The 23633-nt window shown below is 35.6% G+C and overlaps 1 long non-coding RNA gene across 3 annotated transcripts in view; it reads left to right on the forward strand.

Annotated features, from left to right (window-relative positions):
* The window catches only part of LOC129058484 (uncharacterized), a 51648-nt gene extending 33496 nt beyond the window's left edge, over positions 1–18152 (forward strand). For 2 of the 3 annotated variants that reach the window (XR_008523614.2, XR_010139145.1), the window contains exons 4-5: positions 10377–10615; positions 17904–18152. This is a non-coding gene — a long non-coding RNA (uncharacterized LOC129058484). Of the gene's footprint in view, positions 1–8152; positions 8289–10376; positions 10616–17903 lie in introns of all 3 variants that reach the window. The other variant, XR_010139146.1, reaches the window with a different exon arrangement.
* Positions 18153–23633: the final 5481 nt, after the last annotated feature.

Consider the following 23633-nt stretch of genomic DNA (forward strand, 5'->3'; position numbering starts at 1 on the left):
AGAGGAAATAAACCAGTTTACAGAAACCCTGTCATACATCAGAACACTTTAGATTTCCTAGAGTACAAAGAATCCTACTAAGGATTAGCTCACATTAAAAAATTATATAATAAAGGAGGAAACTATCCACTATAAGGGAGAGTTTGTGAAAGCAACAGAGAGGGAGACTAGCACCAAGAATTGGAAATAATAATTTATAAACTAAATGATAATATTAATACCCAAGTGGTAAATGATTAAGAAGATTTAAAAAATAGAAATCACAATGAAAACACTAAGGGTGTAAAAGAAGGGTAGGTAGGTTAAAGTTAGGAACAAAGTCAACATTAAGAAATACAGCCCCTGAAATTATAAGTAATTACACAGACAGTAAGTACATTTTAGAGACTGTTAGATGGTAAATTCCATTAAGACAATAAACCAGGAAAAGATGACCTTGAAAACAAATCATATAAAATGTAACTCAAAAGTTAAGTTAGAGGTGACCTGAAAAGAAGTTTTGAGTCAAAATGATAGATTCAGTAAGTAACATATGTCTAATACACTTCCATAATAAAGAGAAAGAGTGAGAGGCAATATTCAACACAATAAAGGTCCAGATTTTTTTGAATTTAAGAAATATAGACCATCAATCACATAGAAATCTTTAAAATAATTCAAAAAAAATTACAGGATACTGCAATGGTCTGAATAGTTGCATCTCTCCAAAATTTATACATTGAAACATAATCCCTAATATGATAGTATTAGAAGCTGAAGTCTTTAAAAGGTGATTAAAGTCACGGGGGCTTTGCTTTCATGAATGAGATTAGTACCTTCGCAAAAGAGACTCCAGAGAGCTGTCTAGCCCCTTCATCCTGTGAAGATGCAGCAAGAAGGAACCACCTATGAGGAATGTGCCCTTGCCAAACACTATGTCTGCCAGCAGCTTGATCCTGGACTTCCCAGCCTCTGGAACAGTGAGAAATAAATTTCTGTTGTTTATAAGCTACCCAGTCTATGGTGATTTGTTACAGCAGCCTGAGAAGACTGAGACAGCTATATACAAAAATAATAATTTGGCTAAAAGTAAAAGTTTTCAGAGAAGGATAAAATAATATCTGGTGCCAAGGTAAACTGAACTCCACGCATTTCTGTGGACTCAATCAAGAAAGAAGTTAAATGATGGTTTAATCAAAGACTCTGAGAGTTTACTATTTAAGAAATGGACTTTATTAACAAGGAACCTGTCATAAAAACGCAGTAGGATGCAAGAAGAAACGAGCAAAGAAACTGATGAAATGTTTATAAATTTAAACAAGCACTGACTGGCACTCGTACTACTTATACTGCCACTGACACTATTAATAATACTAATAATAACCAATTGGGAAGAGGTAATGATTAATAACAAGCTGAAACTAAAATCTTAAAAAATAAATATTAGGAAATATGGGAAGATAGAGCACTACACAGAATTTCAAATTAATTGTATCAACAGGAATACATCATATCAAGTTGAATGAAAAAATGTTGCAGTAATGTGAAGTAATGTTGAATAAGGAAAGCAAGATGCAGAAGAATATGCCTGGTATTATACCATGCCTTTTTATTTTAAAATACAAAAACTATACAAAATATTGCTTCGAATGTGTACATACACAATACAATTATTTTTAATGGTTGGGAAGGTACATGCCAACCTTAGGGCACTCGGTTTGTTTGAAAAGGGTGCGAAAGAAATGAAAACAGGGAAGGGGTACAAAAGTATCTTCAGTTGTTAGCAGTAGTATTTTATGTCCTAAAAAATTAAAATAACTAAAATGTTTAAAACAAACATTGCAAAATACAATTTTTAAATATTGTTCTCTGTTATGCTATATTGTATAATATCCGGTGTATTTGAAAGAATTATTTCTTAAAAATAAAGAAAAATACATTGAGCATCAATAAATAAGATGAATTGGAAGTGCTCCAAGAAGTAAAATCAGAAGACAGTTACAATTCTATTGCAGTAATCCATGCAAGATGATCTATGACGTGTCCCCAAAAAGGGAAAACAAATGAGACTTTTCAAATGTAGAATTAGTATGACTTGATAATTTTGTATGAGTGGCAGACAAGAAGGTCAAATAAAGAATGACTCTGAGTTTGTAATCCTGGGAAATTAAGTGAATGTTAGTGCTTTCAACTTACTGAGAAACAAAAAGCTGTAAAGTCTTGATGGAATTGTCCAAAAAGTATCTGGAAATATGAATCTGGGGAGTAGACAGTTTGGAGTCAAATGAATGAATGGATGGATGGATAAATGAATGGATGGATGGACTGATAAATACTTGTATACCTATTCATCCATTCTCCCTTTATTCTTTCCAGTCTTCTTTCTTTAGTTTCTAATAAATCAATTGGCATAACTTGTTGCCTTTAAAATTTTATTTGCTTCATTTTATATTACTTTAAATTATTTAATGTGTTTTATTTTTCTTTTGAATTTAATTCTTTTCCTTACACACTCTGCATGCATTTCTTCCTGAAGCTTTTAAAACATAAACAAGGAATCATGAAAGGAGCTATAGATGATTATAAAGAGCAGAAATATGGACCTTATCATCAGAAAAGAAACCTATGCCCACAAATAACTGAACATTTCATAATTTAACTCAATCAACTTTCCTTCAAGCTAGAATTTTCATTTGAAGTTATTACTTTTCCCTCTCTGCTGTCTCCAATTATAGCAAACTTTCACCAGTTGGTAATTCAAAGAAATTTTCTCTAACAAGGAAAGTTTGCTTACCATATGAGCGTTTTTTAGATTATAGTCTGCTGATAGAAATTGATATAAACTGTTGGAGAGTAGATTGCCTTTGAAATAGTTAATTTGAAAATTCATTCGAAATAATTTTGAAATGCTCACACTATAGCTTTAAAGATCTTTAAAAATCAAACTCTACTTTTCTTTGCATGTAATTTTATTAATTTGCCTCCTCTTTAGAATGGCATTTCTCTAATCTTTGACTATTTGATGTCCTTGAACCCAAGTCTTTGAGTACTTTTAATTCCTCTTTGATGTCTTTTCCAATTCCTCAGGAAGAACTCCACCAAAGTTTTCCACATGCTGAATAGCGAACAGTAAATAACCACACGCTTTTGGAAATGAACTTGATACTTGTTGTCACTAACTGTCTCTATTAGTTCTTAGAGTAGGAATTGTTATTAGTAAAATTCCTCTGTAGCAACAGTGGGATGCTTAAAAGATGCTAGTTACAGAACTACAAACTTTCTGAGCTAGAAATATAGTTAAGATTTTTACTTTATAACAATACAGTTTTTTTCAAATAAAGAAAGAAGTCGATAGAATCAAATATATTTTTTTCTGAAAGGAACTGATGAAGAGATGTTAATGGAGAAATGACCAATAATAATATATTAAGATAAAAAGTCATTCTACCTAGAACTTAGGCAAAGCTGCTGAACACAAACATGTGAATTGTTTCTCATTGCAATCTTTCATTCATTCAAAGCAATGACGGAGTACTAACCTCATGTTAGGACCTAATACTTTGATAGCAGAAAACTCGTTCCAGCAAAGTTGCAGCAGATGGCAAAATATGTCGAGTAGACCCATCTTTTCTGCTTCCTCAAGTTTCATTTATTCAAACACTGTCTTGCAAGATTATAGTCAAATTACACTTGTGAAAAATTATCTCATTCTTTTCATTGAATAATTTATTATTATTAGAAATTCCTCACCATCAGTCAGCCAGAAGCAATTGCCCCTCCCCATTGTGTTGGGGGGGGGGAAGGTGTCCCAGAAATGTAGGGACCATTGCTGTTTCAGTCCACTTTACACTGACTTCCAGGATGTGTTCCAATAGCTCCTCTATACCAACCTCTGTTGCTTCTTTTATTTAGGCTACCAAGGAGTTTCAAGGAGGATGATTGAGAACGGTAGTGGAGACCTTGAACATTTAAGTCAAAGGCAGCATTCCTAGTCTAGTGTCACAGTGTCATACTTCTCTTCAGGGCCCAGTAGTAGCATTAAAGGTTTAGGCCTTCCCTTCTTCCAGCATTAGCTTTCAAGTCTCACTATATTACCACCACAACCACATTCCACTGTCAAATCTCAAGTGGATTCTTCTTTTATATAAGTATTCAAATACGTTAGATATGCCTCAGAATATCATAATTTATAACTAAATATTCCCATAGCTATTTAATTAATGTCTTTCTGTTCATAAACTATAAGCTCCATGAGTTGAGGGAGCATGTCTGTTTTCTCACCACTATATTTTCAGAGCTATCAAATAGCTGGAAGAAAACATATTCTATTTAGAATCTGTAGAATAAACTATGATGATTGAAATATTGCAGGCTATTCAGTAGATGGAAAGCTTAACAAAGATGTAATATCATATTTATCTTTCAGCCTCTTACTGTCTCTAGCCTAGCATCTTGCATAAAATAGGCACTCGATATATTTTAAATTGAAACAAAGAGAAAAAAAGCCATGATTAAGCCAGCTACTTGAGAATTTTTTCAGGATTTCCTCTGTGTGACAGGGTTATGGTCACCAGAAGCTCTGGAATCACATCATGGTTTAAAGGCAAAGAAAAAGCTTTCCTTATTGTTCACATAAAATGCCAGATAATCGCTCCAATTTGTGTAACTTGGGCCATATGACTTTCCCTGAACCAAATTCTGTGGTCAGGAGGATGAAGTGTTGGGATTGGTTGGTTAAATCCCCACTATGATTGGTAACACAAAGAAAATCAAACGGAGTGAGAAATAGTTGATTCCTATGGAAGCTGGGTTGTTGTTACCCAAAGAAAATGGAATGTGAAATATTCACCATCACTGCCATCATCAACAACAACCAGCATTCACTGCAGTCTGTATGGGTATACAGTAAGTTGAAAAGCTGAGAGCATGGTGAGAAGGTGAAACATTTCCATTAACTATTTGTAATCTGAAAGGCTATACTTAATTAGCAAGCAAATTACTTCTAAATTTACTAAGGAGACAACGTTTTTTATGCAAAATTAGTCTCAGGCAAACTTCACTATTAATGTTTAAAACAAAAACTAAACATAACTGCTGTTCAGGCTGAAGGTTGTGACTCTATTATGAGTAGTGATAAGAAACTTGCTTCTGCTTTGACTTCAAAACTTTTTTTTTTTTCACTTTAGAGTCTTAAGAAATATTGAGTTTTCCTAAAAACATTCCCTAAAAACTTAAACAAAACTATTGTGGATTTTTAAAAGCCACTTTAAACAAAAGTGCTGACTTTTTTCTTTTCTAAATAGAAACCTTATGTTATGCATGGTGATGAATGTAGGTTTACAGTAATTCCTTTTAGTAGGACTACTCAGGGAATCAGATAAAATAAAAAACCAAAAGGTTACTCTTTTGCAAAAACTAAATAGAAGACCAAGCACCAAATTTGGAATTATGTTTGAAATGATTTTTAAATGGATTGAATATTGGTTTAATTAAGGTTCTCCCTCTGTGAACATGAAATTCCTCATATTTTTCCTATTCGCTTCACCTCTTCACCTAAAGAAAATTTAGCTTTTTAATCCTAAGAAATTGAGATTTGCTAATCTTTCCAACTGCCATTGCACTTCTCACTGCACATAAAAGCTTTTGCTGCAAAGTGAAATATACTTTCTTCTCTGTTTTAATTCATTCAATTCCCTTCTCAAAATTTTATTTATTTGTGGCTGGGTGCAGTGGCTCATGCCTGTAATCCCAGCACTTTGGGAGGCTGAGGTGGGTGGATCATGAGGTCAGGAGTTCAAGACCAGCCTGGCCAGCATGGTGAAATCCCATCTCCACTAAAAATACAAAAATTAGCTGGGCATAGTGGTGCGTACCTGTAGTCCCAGCTACTCAGGAGGCTGAGGTAGGAGAATCACTTGAACCCGGGAGGTGGAGGTTGCAGTGAGCCGAGATCTCACCACTGCACTCCAGCCTAGGCAACAGAGTGAGACTCCATCTCAAAAAAAAAAAAAAAAAGAAAAGAAAAAAAGAAAAAAAACAAAAAAACTTTATTTATTTGTTTACCTAACTTATCCATAGCTCCTTTAGATGGCTGTTACGTTGCACTTTTTCAATTTTTAGTTTTAGAACTGCCATTCTACCCAATATTTATCCCCAATTTGCCTGTAACCCTGGCCACTCTGGACATTCCATTATGCCTCAGTTTCCGGAGAGATGTGTCTCCAGGTGACCTGAATATGTTCCTTTTCTCTTCTGCTGATTACTGACAACTGACAACCTCCCCCAGAAAAAACTCGGTGTCTGTCTTCCTCTTTTCATTTCCGTTCAAATTCCACGTGGCATCAAATTCACATCTAGTCACTTTTAGCTCCGTATCTTCTTTCTACACACTAATTAATTCTCTTCTTGACCCAGAGTTAACATTGTTCAAAGAATGTCACCAAGCGGTTAGGCTATGGTGTCAAATTCTGATATAAAAAGAAATGTATTTATAGAATATTTTTATTCTAAGACTTTTGTCATTTCTACTGGATTTCTGAAGCAAACAACTAGAGAATGATTTTTTGACTACAGCCCCGGTTATACTGATGCACTACTAATTAGTTGAGTGATTTTGGACATGTTCTCTCTGTTTCATTATAAAATGAAGGTAGTAAATCAACTAATCTATAAGTTCTCTTGAAGTCCCAAAAGTCAAGGTATTAGGGTAATTAACGCTAAGTATCATAGCAAATAACCTCAAGATTTTAATAGCTTTACACAATAAAAGTTTATTTCTTACTCACATCACAGCACAGTGCAAGTCAGGTAGCTTTCCTGGTTGAATCTATTCTAAGCAAAAACCTGGGAATCCAGGATCCAGGATTATTTACCGGATTTGTTGGTAAAGTTAGTTCATGTTTCTTCTGCCTGAATGTGTAATATTTCATAGCTCGTTATCATCTCTACCAGTCAGTGAGAGGTGATATTTTCAGTGGTTTTAATTAAGACATTAAGACAATAACATAGCAATTATTGCCTGAAATAAGATTTGGGTCTTATATCTGTACAGACGAAAATTTTCAATGCATAACCAGTAAGCATTGTTAAAAGCACCTAATAGTGAACCATTGCAAGTTCATATTTCCAAGATAATTATATCTAAAAGCCAAGACTCTCCATATTAAATTGTATGAGGTTCATCCAATAACTCAACGCTCTGTGCTGTTTCCTCATTTATTAAATATTCAGATTATTTCTTTGGTCTCTTTATCTAAAATCGTTGCTTTATATTATTTAGGAAGGGATCCTCATATTTTATAATTATCTCCCCAATTATAGCAAAAGATGTTTTCCTCCTAAAAATAAATATATACATGTATAACAGGTTGAACAGTGTCCTCCCAAAACTTATGTCCATCCAGAATCTCAGAATGTGACCTTATTTGGTAATAGGGTCTTTACAGATGTAATTAAATCAAGATGAGGTCATATTAGATTAGGATGGAACTTAAATCCAGTGAATGGTATTCTTATAAGAGGAGAGGACACACAGATAAACAGAGGAGTCCATGTGAAGATGAAGGCAGAGATTGGAGTGATGCAGCTGCAAGCTAATGAACCCCAATAATTGTCAGGAGCCACCAAAAGCTAAGAATAGGGAGGGAAAATTTTAATCTGGGTATTCAGAGAGACCATGGCACTGCCGATACCCTGACTTCAAATTTCTAGTCTCAAGAACAATGAGAGAATAAATTTCTGTGTAAGTCACCAGTTTGTGGCACTTTTTATGGAAGTCTTAGAAAATGAATACAATCACTTTTAATCATGTTTTAACTGTTATAATTACTTGTTCAACTTGACCATCCTCACTAGAACTGTAAGTTCTCCAAGTAACACCTTGTTCTGTAATGTATCCTTGGTACATGACCCAGAATCTGGCAAACAGGAGACAATTACTACTCATTGAATTAAACAAATGAATAAATAATTCATACTATTCTGGTCCCATTATGCTGTGGATAACTAAAGTTTTTCAATAAAACAAGGAAAAGGCCTATTAAGATTCTCAATCAGCAGTTGTCAGATATCACCCTTACTAAGTTTTGCAGTCTTCTTTATACATAAGATAGGAATAAGAGTATTTTGACCATCACAGTTTTTTAAAATACAGATGCTTGTATTGCTCTTTTAGTGTACTCCTCTCTTGCTATGTCTGCAGCGGGTTAAGTGCATGTGGAAATTCTACAGGAGACATATGAAAAGGCATCTTGGAAGTGAGATTTTAGGAACAACATGGACAGTGGCAGCAAGAAGCAACCCATGCCCAGGTTTATTCTGAGTTTTTCAAAGTCTTGCTTTGTCTCTGATGGCGAAGCTTAGTCCATTGCACCGTTTGTTTCAACCCAGTACAAACTGCCATGTAATTCTGAAGAAGAAATTAGCCAGTTTGAAGGTTCTATAACTGCATCATTACTACTACAGCTACAGAAAACACTCTTAAATAAAGTCCTGCTGCTATATAGTATGAGACTAGTAAAGAGTGAGGTTCATGCCCAGGCTGAAGTGCAGGTGCGATCTTGGCTCACTGCAACCTCTGCCTCCCAGGTTCAGACAATTCTCGTGCCTCAGCCTCCCGAGTAGCTGGAATTACAGGCGGGTGCCACCATGCCCAGCTAATTTTTTTGTATTTTAAGTACAGACAGGGTTTTGCCATGTTGCCCAGGCTAGTCTCGAGCTCCTCAGCTCAGGCAATCTGCCTGCCTTGGGCTCCCAAAATACTAGGATTACAGGCATGTAGCCTCCTCAAGTAAGAGACCTTTATCAGACAGGTAGTTAAAAAAAATAGCAATTCCAAGCATAAATTAGTAGTCTACATCACACTTTCTTGTATGTAGCAAAGATTTGTAGAAACAATTATAATTAATTATAATTTAACACATTGTGTTTTTTGTATTGCTATTATACAAAATCTTGAATAATACTTGAATGCAATTTTTAGTCTTCTCTCAAGATTTCTCAAAAGGCCAATTAACTGTTAGCATTCTGTGACCTTGAGAGCTAAGAGTTTATCTCATCTCAGAATGTGAAATATATTTTCTACGTGTTACTAATGCTATGCAGTGATCTTGGTTGTGCCTTTTCTTTCATTACATGAAAATTTACAATCACAATAGGAAGGGTAAATTGAATTCACATCATAATCATCAACAAATGAAGAATATGATAGAATTAGTCTCACAAGGGGTGAAAAACTTAACTTTCAAAAATTTAATGTATGCTGATCAAGGCAGTTTTTCTAATTCTAATAACCAAAGACACAGAAAGAAACTCCTCCTCCCATAAAGGAAGACTGTACCTGTTTTATAAAACATGGAGTTGAACTCAGGGCAACTACAGTATCCAAAGATACTTGTTAACTTTAAAAAGGCACTGAAAATAAATCCACTTTAAGTTATGACCAAAATTATATAGTAAATAGTTAAAAGGAGGATGGGGCAGTGCCTAAACGAAATATTATTGTACAAAGAAGTTAAAAACTATGAGGTTCAATTTTATTTCATAAACTATTCCATAAAATTTTGCTTGTAACATAAAATGTGTAGTATTTCTTAGAGTGGAAACTGTACTGTAAGATATTGATTTTTCCCTTCCTGAAAAAGGAAATGTGGGAGGGGGGTTAGTTTTTCTTAATTCCTTTCTATTCATGCTGCAAGATTCATACAGTACATTTATATTATTATTATTTTTTTAAATTCCTGTTTTATTAAGATTGTTACTGAAACACCAGGGGTTTTGCTCACCACACAGAAAGCCAATCACTGAGACAATGAATATTTCCAGGGAAGGAGGCTTTATGTGGATGCTACAGTGAAGGAGAATGGAAGATTAATCTCAAATCCATCTCTTCAAGTGACTAAACTTAAGGGTTTATAGAGCATGGAAGAAATGTAACTACATGTGGAAAAACAGAAATTAGGGAGGTGTACAAAAGAGGAGTTAGTCAATGGGTAGCAGGTGGTCTGTTAGGCAATCATGATGAATGGGGGGTCTTGCGTCTTATTGGCCAGATGCAGTGATCTGGTAAGTTTCAGTTCCTTGATACTGTCAGGAAACCTGATGGTTGGTTTCCTGAGAAAGGAACTTAGATAAGACAAATGTAATTCTTTCAAGCTCTAAGACAAGGAAGGTAAATTTCTAGTTCCATTCAATGAAAATCATAAATACAAGTTCTATGGGGAAATCGGGCCAATTTCAAGGTGAACTGTCAAATAAAAATTGTATATAATTAAAGTGTACAACATGGTGAATGCACAGCCAGTGAAGGAAATAGCAATAATACGTGATGGTTAATTTCAGGTGTCCACAGTGCCCAGATGTGTGGTCAAACATTATCCTGGATGTTTCTGTGTTTTTAGGTGAGATTAATATTTACTCAGTGAACTTTGAGTAAAGCATTGGTTGCTTCGTTATGTGGATGAGTCTCATCCAATCAGTTGAAGGTGACTGAATAGAACCATAGATCGACCTCACATAAGTGAGAGGGAATTCTGCAACAGATCGTCTTTGCCTTTGAACTGCAGCATGGACTCCCCTCTGGGTCTCCTGCCTGCCAGCCCACCCTGCAGAGTTTGCATTTACCAGCCTTCACAATCAGGTGAGCCAATTCTTTAAAACAAATCTATTTCTATAGACACACATTCTGTTGGTTCTGTTTATTTGCAGAACTCTGATTACTGCACAGTATAGATAAATAATTGAATAACTTAGGTAAAATATTATAGGTGCTATCATAGGAGTTTATTCAACAAACTGCTGAATATACTACATAAACAGAAAGAGAAAGAAAAGTCTTATGTTCCACTCAATAGATAACAAAAAAATGACTAAATTCAATAATTCAGAATAAAAATTCTGAGCAACTAAGAATAGAAGAAAATGGTATCCACAAAAAAACCTACTGTTAAGACTACATTTAATGGTGAAATATTGAACTCATTAACACTGAGAATATTTTCTCTGACAACTCATTGTCCATATTGCTGTAGAGGTTCAATCCAATGCAATGAGGCAGAAAAATATATATAAGCCATAAATGTAGGAAAGTGTCAAAATTATATCTCTCTCAGAGAACATGATAATCTACATATATAAAAGAATCTACCAAGAAACTACATAAGTAATGAGTAGTATTTAAACATCACAGAATAAAATACCAAAATATAAAAATCAATAGTATTATTATAAGCTATTAATAAACTACAGATTTTAAAAAACGCATGTATTATAGTATCAAACAACATTCCTAGAAGTAAATTTAACTAATTATGTATAAGACCTTTACACTGAAAATTACAAAATCTTTCTGAGCCAATTTTTTTAGATAACCAAAATAAATGGAGAGAGGTATCATGTTCATAGAGAAGTAGCAAGTCTGGAGAATCAATATTATTATGATGTTAGTTTTTCCTTGATTTATTGAGGATAATGTGGGTAATGTTACTGGCTCAAAGTCACTTAGCTATAAGTAGTAGAAACTTTGTTCAATCCCAGAATTCTTCCTTTTTCCCTTTACACAAGGTAATTTTTCCTGTGCATTAGCAAGAGGAAGTCTACAGCCATGGAAACCAAGTCAGGAAACTTCTCTCTTATTATTAGGTCCACTGCAAATCTAGTTGAGACTGCAAATCGAGGTAAATTAATCCCTTGTGTTTTAGTTAAGAAGAAAAAACTCTCAGCAAAAGTGAATCTAGATTGCATCTTCCTTGAGAAATGGAGAATAAATCCATATAGATATATTTACTTCAAGGAATCACCGGAAGGAGCTTCCTCTTTTGTTTTGTTCATTTTAGTACAGCAGTTGGCAAATGTCAGTGTGCATCCGCATCACCTGGAGGGCTGTGGTTAAACACCCATTGTTGGGCCCACCCTCAGAGTTCCTGATTCCAGAAATCTGGGTTAGGGGCCTGAGGCTTTGCATATCTAACAATTTGCCTGGTGATGATAATGTTGCTGGTTCTACCACCACTCTTTGACACTGTCTTAAAATCGATAGAGCGAGAGCTCTTTAATTGTTCAAATGTAAACACAGTAAGGCTTGGCTGATCTAATATTAATCTTTAACTAAAATCTCTATTCTCTTTGCTTAGCATGTCAGGTTTTATTCATTAATCAAAAAGTCCTACTGCAAACCAAATAGAATAGAGCTTGAGTTACACACAGCAGAGTTTAAGTTATCCATCTGGTGGTTTACTAGCCTCAAGGCTAGCACATACAACATTTATGTATTTTGGTCTTTCAGATTATATAATCATTAATTCAGTGAATATGTGTTTTTCTTTTTGTTATCTTAATTTAATTAATTAATTAATTTGATTTTTACAGATAGGGTTTTTGTCACTCAGGCTAGAGTGCAGTGGTGGGATCATGGCTCACTGTAGCCCTAACCTCCTGGGTTCAAGCCATACTCTGCTCTTACCCTCCAGAGTAGCTGGGTGACAGGCACTTGCTACCACGCCTGGCTATTTTTCCGAGAAGGGGTTGTGCTATGTGGCCCAGGTTGGTCTCAAACTCCTGGCCTCAAGCAACCTTCCTGTGTCAGCCTTCCAAAGTGCTGAGATTATCGATGTGAGCCACCACACCCTTTTTCTTATCTTTAAGAGAGCATTTTATATAAGATGTCACATTGTTGCATCATATCTGATCAAATTTAAGGAATAGAAGACAGAAACTTTATACAGATAATGTTGGTGTTTGTTTATTTTAGTATGTGATGAAGCTCACTTTAAGAGCTTACCCTGAGTAGCCGGGTGCGGTGGCTCATACCTGTAATCTCAGCACTTTAGGAGGCTGAGGTGGGCAGATCACGAGGTCAGGAGATTGAGACCATCCTGGCTAACACGGTGAAACCCCGTCACTACTAAAAACACAAAAAATTAGCCGGTGTGGTGGCACCCGCCTGTAGTCCTGGCTACTCGGGGAGGCCGAGGCAGGAGAATGGCTTGAACCCAGGAGGCAGAGCTTGCAGTGAGCCGAAATGACACCACTGCACTCCAGCCTGGGCAACAGAGCAAAACTCTGCCAAAAAATAAACAAACAAACAAAAACAAAACAAAACAAAATAAAACACCTTACCCTGAGTTGCTAATTTAGAGAAAGTGCTGTGAGCAGGGAAAGCATTCATAGAAGAGAGTAAATGTTTGAATTTAAACTATTGGACATGTCATAAAACAGTCACCAGTAAATGTCTTTTAATATGTCATTACTTTTATGGCATTTTGCTTACTGCATAATTCGGCACTCACCATATCACACTTCACCATTTCATCTCTCCCCACAAGCAACCACAAAGTGTTCTCAGAAAATGCTGAATGGAAAAAATAATTAGTTCAGATAATTAATTGCAATAATAGTGAGAGCAGTGACAGTATATGTCTTTACTATAGGCCAGGTGCTTTGTTCAATGTACCTCATAAGCAGTATCCCATTTATTTCACAAAACTCCTATAAAGCACAGTTTCTCAACCTCAGCACTATTGACACTTTAGGCTGAATAATTCTTTGTTGTGGGAACTGTCCTATGCATTTTAGGATGTTTAGCAGGATCCCTAACTTCTAGCCACTAGATGTGAGTAGCCTCCTCCTGGTATTAACAACCACCATTGGTCCTGGTTGAGAACCACTAATATAAAGTGTATAGTACTTCATAGATGTGGTATTGGAAATTTGCTTTGTCCAGGCTTTTACAACTCATTATATCAGAGCAAGGATTCAAATGCAGGCCCTCAGATTTGTTCCTTCTTGGTATGTTTACTAATAATGGGAGCCATGAATTTCTGTAGCCCAGAATAGGACAAACAGAGACAAATGGACAAATCATTTGAGAAAATACAGGTTTGGACCTTGTTTTTTGTTTTTTCTGTTTTTGTTTTTTTTAAAGCTATGGACCAAATTCTAGTTCCCACTAAGAGCAACTTTGGGTGCAAAATTAAGCTGTGATTAATTCTTTATAAGTCAATCTTTTAAAATGAGTTTTGCCATATTTAAGCTTTAAATTGTAGGGTCTATGTTTTGTCTCAGTTTTTATTACACAAATCATAGGTCCTTGAGTATAACTTAGCATCTGTTCTATTGTTGTGAAAATGGAAACTTTTGGCTATGACTCAAAATAGCTACTGTACAAAGCAGGATTCTAATTGGCATGGCTGTCTGGGTACAATGTGTCTGGTCATCAACTAACTTGCACTAGATTTATGTTATGGATTTTTATTTGCTTTGTTGCTCTAAGTAGGAACTAGAATTTGATCCATAGCTTTAAAAAAAACAAAAACACAAAAATAAAATCCAAGGTCCAAACCTATATTTTCTCAAATGATTTGTAAAACAAATAATATATGCATAAACTTCAAATGAAATTGGGACGTATTGTGTATTTTAGGTCACCCATAAGCCTATAGACAGATGATTAGATAAATAGACAGACAGATAGAAATCTGCTGTGTAAATCGTGGAGCCTGCATCACTTCTAAGAGTCAATCAGAAGCTCATGTTCTGGTTCTGAATGACAAGAGTTGGTGATTGCATCAACTCCTTTGGGAAAAAGGACTATTTACTAATAAGGCAGTTGATAGTAGACAGACATGGGTAATATAGAGTCATTGACTCTAGAACAGGTTGAAGAGATATGAGGTTATAAACTATCTACATTAAGGTAATTATAGGTAGGAGAAAGGAAAGACCCATACTTTATATTTAGACTGTGATACAGAGGATAATAATATGCTGTTTTAACACAACACACACACAAAATCACATGTTTAACTTATTGCTGTAGATCCCATAAAATAGAACCCATAAACTTTGCTGGAATTGAGTAACTGCCATAAAATGTACCCATATATAGTGTATCTTTTATATGCTTAAGAAAATATTTTCAAAGTCTTAGGACCTACATGAACAAAAGTATAAAATCTCATTGAAGGATATAAAACAAATTCCTCAACATATGGAAAGACAGATTAGGTTTCTAGATGGGAAATAATATAATAAAAATTATTAATGTTTTAAAATTAACATACTGATTTTATATTATTCATTTATAATATGAAACCCAACTATGAATTTTCAGAATTAAAAAAAATTATCTTAACTATTTGTATGCCAGTGTAATTTTATAGATTGCCTACATACATATGATAAACAGTAAAAGTGGACAAAACTATAGAAATATAAAATGCAGAGTATCTTATATAATTCTATAAAGTACTAATATCCAGTCATTCTTTTAACAGCATGACATAGATAAATAAATCCTTAGAAGAAAGACAGAATCTAGAAATCCATTCGATATTATAATAGCAGATTTTATACTTGACAAAGGTTGTCTTTCATTGCACAAAGAAAGGATGGATGATTAACAAATAGCCCTGGCACAGTCAGCTATTTATTCATGTTTTGCATTATGTACAAAAAAAAGGAGTTTCAGATGTATTAAAGTCTTATTTGTAAAAAGTAAAACTAACTTTTTTTGCAGAAATCTAGGAGATTATATGCACATCTAGGGGCAAGTGTGACCTTCTTAACTAAGACTGAAAACCCAGAAACTATAAGAGATAAGGCATATAAATCTGTAGCAAAAGATAACACAGACAAAATCAAAAGACATAAAATAGGCTTTGAAAAAAATACATGCAATGGAGAATACAGACAGAAGATTGTTTCTGTAATACACATAGGACACTGAAAATTTGTCAAGATGAGAATAGAAGCTCAACAGAAAAAAAGGCTGAAGAAGCAATTCACAGAGACTAGATGCTCAAACTGACTGCTAGTCACATAAATGCACTTTAAAGTAACAAAGAGATAGCACATTACACTGCTGAGGCTGGCAACAGTTTAAAATGGTGATGACTTGACTGGAAAGTATAAAATCTAAAGTATTATAGACATTTTGGAATGCAATGTCCATTAAAATTAAAATGCATCTATTCTGTGACACAGAAAACCTTCTTCTTGTTAGTCCAAGCATAAAATAAAGCACAAGTAAGTAGGAAAAAAAGTACAGGATATGCATCTATCACAGTCTAATTCACTGTAGCCAAATAATGAATATGAAGCAAAAGGCCCTTCAATAGAGAAATGGTTAAAAATATGGTAAACTTATATCACAAACTACTCTTCAGCCATTAAAAAATGAAGTAAAACTATATCAGTGAACAATTGATTTAGTGTGATTTTTATGATTTATTATTTAGTGAGAACAGAAAGATATAGAATAGTGAGTATTAGGCAATCTCTTTTGGATAAAGTACAATGTAACAAAGAAGGAAAGTTAGAAAAATGGAAACAAGGAGACATACGTTAAAGTAAAAAAATGTTTTTAAATACAATAAAAATGCATGTATGCTTCATTCACACTTATCAATTTATATAGTATATAAAATCTGGATTAAAGTCAAAATGCATTGAAATTGTTTGGGATTACTCTAATTTGAAACTTAGGTTTTTTAAGACTTTAAGCAGAGGCTGTTTTTTAACATTTCAAAAATATATGTATAATACATATTTTCTATAAAAAATAAAAATAAAAATTGCAGGTAAGAAAAAAAAATACCCCAGTCTTCCTGTTTGAGATTCTGTCAATTGGCTGTTTTCCTCCCATTCCCTAGAGCTCTGTTCACTGGCTTTCGTCTCCTTTCCTCAATACAGTTTAGTCACCACCTCTGAGGAACTGTGTCCCGTGTTGGCATTCCTTTGGCAGCTTCCACTTCTCTGTCCCCTTGAGCAAAGTACGTACCAGACATAGCCCAGCCTTAAACTAGAACACTTGAAAAAAACAACATCTGACCCTGGGGAATTCCAGAAATTCAAAAATTCAAAAACCTGGCCTTTAACAACATATCCTCAGTGAGTGCTCTACTCAATATGGCAAAAGACATGAAATCATACACGACATGTATCTTTCCCAAAAGAAGCTTAAGATTTTATGGAGAAGCTAAACCTCATGTGTATTAAAATGAAATAGTTGTATTTCTGTCCTTGAATCCATATAATAATTCTTGAATTAATTGTAGGTTGAAGAGTTCAGGAGAAAGTTTATTCAAAAGAGCCCATAAAGCCAGGTAGAGGGAAATCTGAAAATCTGAAAAGGAAGTGCACTGAGGACTGAGTGTCTCTCGTGTTTGTATCTTTTCTAGTGTTCAGGTCTGTCTCAATCCTATATAATTCAATAGGAAAGAAGGGCCAAGTCTGAGCTAGTAAAGTAATAAAAATTGATGTTTCTGTTTAAAAGCCACGAATTGATATACAACTTAGGCTTCAAGGCTAGAGGCATACTTTACCTTTAGCTAATTAAAAGGAGACTCCAGCTTACAGAGGAAGCCAATATACTGCCTCCAAATAGCCGGTTCTTGATCTGAATATGTTTCTAAAATAATCAACGCATTTAGGTCTTTCTCACAAAAAAATATTTTCCCCACTACTTTAGGCAGGAGATAGGCATGGGGTGGGAGAAGGAGGATGAAACAGAAGCTGTAGTTCCTTCCAGATGCCCAGGTCAATCCATGGATGGTAGAGAGGCCTCATGAGGGCAGGGGCCTTGGAGACTCATCTGGGAAGTATAAGCCATACTTGCAAAAAGAGACGTTATTTGATGTGCAACTGACAGGGTAAAAAAGCTTAAACGAACAAGCGTAAGTGCACAGACACTTGCAGTGCTCAGACAAACCTTGCAGTGCTCTGGGCTTCTGTCCTGGCCCCTGAGTAACATTAGTTAATTGTCACTGTCTATGACACTATAGTAACTTTGGAGTGGAGGAGATTGCTTCTAAAAGCATAGTCTACTGCTAAATTGTTTTTTAAGTCAAAGAGATATAAATAAGCTTGTTTGTTTTTTTCTTGTTTGCTTGCTTGTTTATTCTTTGTCTTTCTACTGTTATTCTTCCAAGGTTTTTCTCAGGGGAAGCCGAGCTCCAGACTATTCATTTGTCCTGAAGCAGCCACCTGAAACACAATCATTTTGTATTTCTACGATGTTTTGACCTTTTATCCAAGTCAGCCCTATAGAATGGGCCAAGAGGTTGCTGCCACTGAATAAGCCACTGTGATTTTTTAGCGTCAAGAATTTTGCTGTTAACTATGGCAGAAAAATAGACAGAGGGTAATAAAAATAACTAACATAGACAAATTGCAAAGAATCTTAATATGTTCTTACAGTCATCATTCTTTTATTACAGTTCCTGACTTCCTCATGTAATGATAATTGAAAATCCCCTTGAACTTGGAGTCTTTGCTTAGTTCCTGAATCCGAAGTACAACAAACTCCTCTCATCTTCCTAATCCTCATCCCACCCCAACCACTAGGCTAAATGGATGTGTAGTTCCTTTCCTTCACATAGGCTCTGTTTCCTAGTAAGTAGGTTTAAGTCCAATCTCAGCACAACAGATATAGAAAGCATCGTTTCCTTTTCCTTCCAGGTCACCCCTCCACCACCCACAGTCAATTTGCCATAAATAAGATATTGGCATTTCTGTAGACTTCCAGTCAATGTTTCACCTGCCACCATACTTCTAAATAGAGTTTTGTGTTTATAGTTGATAATAAATATTTTTCTTTTAATAAATAAAGAAAGGTTAAATGCTATATAGGGTATACTCAAGAGGAAGTGACACAATATTATAGAATTGAAAACCTTGGAAGACCAGATCAATGAGCATGAAATAATTAAAAACAGTAAACTTATTCATTCTTTCATTTATTTATTCATCTAGTTTGAGACTATAAATTGTACAGTATATAATTACAGTTCTGAAAATATCTAAGAAAAAGTACTATAGGTATTGAAAAGAAACCAGTATGAGTAACAGCTCAGACAGTAAGAGACATAAGGCGTTTCATAGGCGCTGACAGGTTAGTACTAAATCAGGAGATATTTTGTTAATGATACATACCAAGCAGTCAACTAAAATGTGGACAGGTCAGAAAAGAATTAATCCTAAGAAATTTGGGGATTAGCATCTCAGATTTCTCTTTGAAGTAACCTCATTATAATTTACTAAGGTGCTCTGCTGGGTCCATAGCTTTATCGTAGGATTCTCACTTACGTACACAGACATAATGACTTATTTTGACTACATTGGACCTTACAGCCTGCATTTCTATAGCATAAGAAAATAAGTCCTGTAACAAAATAGGGGCATTTCCTCAATAATAGTCCCAGAATTGGGGTGAATGGGTTCCTTAATTTGGAGGTGATTTGATGGAGTATTAGTTATTTTTCTACATAAGAAAGATGCACTATGACAGGGTAGGCTCTGTTGTTTTAGTGAAGGCTGAGTAGAATTATTTGAACATAATATCCTTTTTTTTTGAGATGGAGTCTTGCTCTGTCACCCAGGCTGGAGTGCAGTGGCACGATCTCGCCTCACTGAAACTTCTGCCTCCCGGGTTCAAGCAATTCTCCTGCTTCAACCTCCCGAGTAGCTGGGAGTACAGGTGCACGCCACCATGCCCAGCTAATTTTTTTTTTTTTTATTAGAGACGGGGTTTCACCATGTTGACCAGGCTGGTCTTGAACTCCTGACCCCATGATCTACCCACCTTGGCCTTCCAAAGTGTTGGGATTACAGGCATGAACCACAGCGCCCAGTGGAACCTAATGCTCTTAATAATGTTCACCAGAGATAGAAAGTAATGAGTGGAAGAATTAGCTAAAACCTGTCTATGGTGGTTTTAGATATGTCCACACACTCTTTGACTCTCTTCCCATTGAGAGGTGGGACCTACATGCACCCCATTTATACATCTGACAGGACGTGTCTCTGTTTAAACTCAAAAAGTATGGCAGAATTTATGCCATGTAATTTTCACAGCTAGGTTAAAAAAAAGGATACACAGCTTCCATCTGTTTTTCTTGGAACATTCCCTGTTGGAACTCTGAGCTGTCATGTAGGAAATGCCACTACCCCAAAGCAGCTATGCTGTGAGCAATGGAAACCCAGGCCACACGAAGATGCCATGTGTAGGTACATTAAACAACAGCCTCCTACTAGGACTCCAGCCCATAACTGATTTCAACCACTGTGAAATTGTCTCCAGGCAATTCTAGCTCCCACCTAGTGAGTCATCTCCAGCCATGGAGTCCTCCTCGTTGATGCCACAGACAACACAGACCACAGGCGAGGCATTCTTGCTGTCCCAAAGATGACCAAATTCCTGACCCAAAGATGCTGTAAACAAACAACAAAAAATGTTTGTTCTGAACCCTAAAATGTTGGAGTAGTCTGTTAAGCAGAAGTAATAACTAGAGCAATCCCTCTCTTCCTATCACCTTTTTTCTCCCCCATTGATGGCTAGTGAAGATAAAGACTTTGGTGGAAACATGACTTTTGGGAAATTATTCTGAGTGGAGGTGGTTAGAGGTAATGATCTTAGGAAGAAAATGAAGAGAAAGGTGGAAGTCCATGTTTTTGTCCTTGAGCACTATCTACTCTTGCCTTTTAGACTTCTGTTCACATTACTATCAGAGCAACTACTTTTCTCTGTATTCTCTCTTTCCTTCTGCTTGTTGTCTATGTCTCCCTGCTTGTCTCTTTCTTTCCCTGTCTGCTTCTGTCTTTCATATGCATCATCCACTTTGTACCCCTAGTACACCATTGCTGTGGTTCACTTTACATTTTCATTTTGTTAAGCTATTTCAGTGGAGTCTCTATGTCATAAAGTAACAAGTAACAGAGGTTTTTTTCTACTCAGTGAAAATCAAAAGCAAAGGAAATGTATCTACTTGACAGACCTGGAGCAGTTAATATCTATCTACTCATAAGGTGTCCACTGCTACAGAAGAAAAAGAAAAAAAATTCTTGCTTTCTGTCTAATTGTGGCATCCAGGATTGAATAGGAGTAAAGAGGGATTACTAAAAGCAAGGGGTGGGGAATAATTTTTATATAATAAGAAATAACCCTGTGAGCAGTAAAGAGTCCTTTTATTCCAAAAAAAAAAAAAAAGGAATCTAAAGTTTGTGCTTGCATTTTGGAAAAGCAAGTGGCAGTCGGGTGGCACAAGTCGATGGCAGGAGCATGCAGTGGCACTGACCCCAGAGGCAGGGACACCTTATCCATTAGGTACCCTGGACAGATTGCCCAGGATTCATAATGCTTTTAGGAGCCCATAAAATGTTTTACATTTCTTCAAAATCAGAAGGAAAAAAAGTGAACTTTTATAATAGATGAAAGAAAATATTAAAATATATTTTAATTACTCTCTTTATCTGTATACCAACTCTATCAAAAATAAAATCTTATTTTTTAATGAAGTAAGGGGTTCATGATACTTAGGGCCTGTAAAAGTCATAATGCAGCCTGCTGAGAGAGCCATGTGGGAAGGGACCTGGAGGAAATAGGATTGCCCACGCCCTGCTATTATAATGGTAGCTTCAGTGCCTACCTGAAGCAGCAGGTTTTGCATGTCTACACCTTAGGCCCTTTGAATGGAGTTTCTGCACAGAACTTGTGATTCTTTATGCATCCAATTAGTACAATTTCATAGTATACATGCTTTATTACCATACGCCTTCATATCTATCTGAGCTAGAATAGAGTCAGGAGTTTGGAAGGAGGAAACATGCAAATATATGATTGTTCCTGAGTTTTGGTTATTCCTCGGCAACAGTGTGTGCCTGAGCATTTACCAGACTCATGGGGGAATGAGAAGCTCCCACTGCCGGTGGAAGGAATACTCTTCGGTGATCTTTGTTAAAGACAGTAGCTCTTAACTCATTCTTTCCATGTCTTCTCAAAGCAGGGACCTCATTTGGTCACATTTTAAAATAGGATATTCATGGAGCAGTTTGAATACTTTATCAGTTCTTCTCGGGTGCTCATTACCAAGAGGAAACCAGTGAGAACTGCACAATTAAAAATAAACCTTTAAAATCAGTATAATTTGAAGATGATAAATGTGAACATTGGTCTTGCCTGTGGAAATATAAACTCAAACAGGGCAAACATAACAGTCTATCACATTATGCATTGTTGCTAAAAAAAAAAAAAATGCAACAACAACAACAAACAACCTTTCAAAAAAATCACCTAAGGGGCCTGTCCTCCCAAAGCTACTAGAAGAATAAGTTCTCAATGATAAGGCATAGTGGAGAATACAGAAGGAAGGCTGTTCAGAAGGTCCATCTTGTTCACCTGTACTTTCTCCAGGACTCAGCATAGTGCCTGGTGCATACTAGGTACTCAATAAATATTTGTTGAATAAAGAATGAAGCAATGCATAAATGTAGGGCTCATTCTAGTATACTTATGTCTAATTCTGCCTTTTTCCTGGTTCTGCCCAGCTGCACACTAGCTTCCTAAAGAGGAGCACCTAAGAAGATCCCTGAGTCTCTTTTACTCATTCCTGCTTCCTCCCTCTAACGTTACCACCTTGTTACTGACTCTCCCTTTTCTTTTTCTTCTGATCACCACTTACCTCCTGCTCTGATGCTTCCAATGTCTTATTCTGATTGCTCTGTTTCGTGGTTTCAGTTCTCCCATCCTGACTTGATATGCTCATAGATCTAGTTGGAATTATCTATTTTTGACTGATGATTCTTGGTTCATTCTCTCTTGCTGTCCTGCTTCTTAGGCAACCTTCGATCCAACAGAACAATGGGATGCAATCAACTGCTGCCTCTCCCCGAACTTCATAATGAGCTCAGGGCTTAAATAGGTGTTTTCTACTAGGTTTCTTACCCTCCTCAATACACTATCTAGAGAAGTTTCTTTCAAAAGGCTATAGTATGATTTATTTGACTCTCAGTTACTGACCCTTCACCTATAATTGCAATTCATATTCAAAGCAGACACACAATTCTGATACATATCTTAGTAATATTTTAAGTGTTTGGTTAAATATTTCTCTTTCCTATGTCATTTTAAAATCCATTCCTAACCTTCCAAAGTGCACACGTGCACATACACACACACACACACACACACACACACACACAATCAAGTAAATGAATCTGGGGATTAAAAGATCTAATGAAATCCTAGTTATTTTTACTTACCTGTACACATTCTGGTTACTCATATTTTTCTCTACTCTTGAAAACTAAAATAAAACGCCAGAGTGAAATCTATGGGGTTTATTCTTGGGAGAGTTCTTGATTTAGTAAGATTCTTATCTTTTTTAGCTGATCACAAAGAAAAAGAGCCAAACTTACTGGTGGGTCTTTATAACATTGAATCAGACTGCCAGCTTAACATTTGAAAAAACCAAGATGGCCTAAAAAAAGAAAACCAGTACTAATGCCCAACTCCTCTGGACCAATCAAAAGAAAGTCATTTAGGGCAGGGTCAAGCAGTGGATTTATAAGCACATCCATGATGATTCTAATGATGTGTAACTAGAATTAAGATCTATTTATTTAGAATATGCAGTTGCTCTATTATTTTCTTCTCTTTACTCAGGGAAAGATGGATTTAAGTTATTTTTATATAATATTGAAAGAATAAAACAAAAGTATGCAAAGCAAGAAAATACTTCAGTAAGACCAAGCGAATGAGGCAAGAGATTTTTGTTTTAAAACTCTATAGACTGTCATAAAAAATCAACAGGTCTAGGTTAGAACACACTTTCAGATCCATAAAATTTGCAGCAAACTGCCACAGCTGGAAAATAAACAGAAGG

Source organism: Pongo abelii, chromosome 2 (assembly GCF_028885655.2).
Source record: "Pongo abelii isolate AG06213 chromosome 2, NHGRI_mPonAbe1-v2.0_pri, whole genome shotgun sequence".
Lineage (NCBI taxonomy): Eukaryota > Metazoa > Chordata > Mammalia > Primates > Hominidae > Pongo > Pongo abelii.